This window comes from Kryptolebias marmoratus, linkage group LG7, assembly GCF_001649575.2.
Source record: "Kryptolebias marmoratus isolate JLee-2015 linkage group LG7, ASM164957v2, whole genome shotgun sequence".
In the NCBI taxonomy this organism is placed as follows: Eukaryota; Metazoa; Chordata; class Actinopteri; order Cyprinodontiformes; family Rivulidae; genus Kryptolebias; species Kryptolebias marmoratus.
The window spans coordinates 22,433,412-22,434,496 of record NC_051436.1 but is presented as its reverse complement, the minus strand read 5'-3'; the positions used below and the strand labels follow the sequence as shown (position 1 = coordinate 22,434,496).

The 1,085-nt window shown below is 30.0% G+C and overlaps 1 protein-coding gene across 3 annotated transcripts in view; it reads right to left on the bottom strand.

Moving 5' to 3' along the window:
* Window positions 1–1,085, bottom strand: part of hdac8 (histone deacetylase 8) — a 72,382-nt gene that overhangs the window by 65,667 nt on the left and 5,630 nt on the right. The window lies entirely within an intron of this gene.

The following is a 1,085-nucleotide window of genomic DNA, read 5'->3' as shown; positions in this document are numbered from 1 at the left end:
CAAAATTAAACGAAATAAACATTTGAAATATATGAGTTTGTATGTAATGTATGAATATAATATACAAGTTTCACTTTTTAAATGGAATTACTGAAATCAATCTACTTTTTCATGATATTCTAATTTTATGACCAGCACCTGTACTTAAATCAATACTGTTGTTTATCTTCATCTCTCATATAAAAACATCCTGGCAAACCAAACAATTCATTTCTGAGAGTCATATACAAAGGACAATAAATAAGAAATGCATTTCATTTAAATCACACAGAGAACATTTTTTTTTCTAAACTGGGAGTCAGTTAAGTGACTAAAACCTAAACTGAGTTATACCACAGTCAAAGTTCCGTAAACCAATTCTTTTGAGTCAATTTGCAAAATAACCTTTTCCTTCTATAGTTCTAGAAGGCTGTAAAACGTTGTTGACTGTGTGATTCTCAAAAATCAGTGATTTGTGACTTGTTCATTGTGTTTCAAAGGAAGGGATACCAAGTGAAAACATTTCTTTCTGTTCTATTTAAACCAGCAATGAAGATCAAAGATTTTTCTTCTGTCAACTTTAAACCTTTTTGGACATTCAAAAATCTAATATTATTTATACAGCTCAAAAGCTTACTGACGTAACTAAGTTCTCTTAAAGACAGATTAATATACAATCTGTGGTAGGATGTGTTAGGATTCTGTATGATAACACCAAATATGAGCATGTAAAAGTTCAAGATTAAGGGACCATGAATCAAGCCTTGTGGAACTCCAAAACAGATTTTTACTTCCTGCGAATTTAAAAACAACTAGTGTAGAATTAAAATCATTCAGTTAATCATAATAAATACCAGCTAAGATCCAGAAATGTTAAACAAACTCAATCTTTAAGGCTTTAATCAAAATTTTGTGCATAATCGAGCTGAAGGCAGGAGAGAGATCAAGCTTTTTGAAGGTCAAATTGATCTTGACTTTAGTTCAATCAATCAATCAAATTTTATTTGTATAGCACATTTCAGCAGCAAGACATTTCAAGGTGCTTTACATAATTAAAAAACAAAATAAAAACAGCATGTGACAATGAATAAACAGTAAGAAAGAGA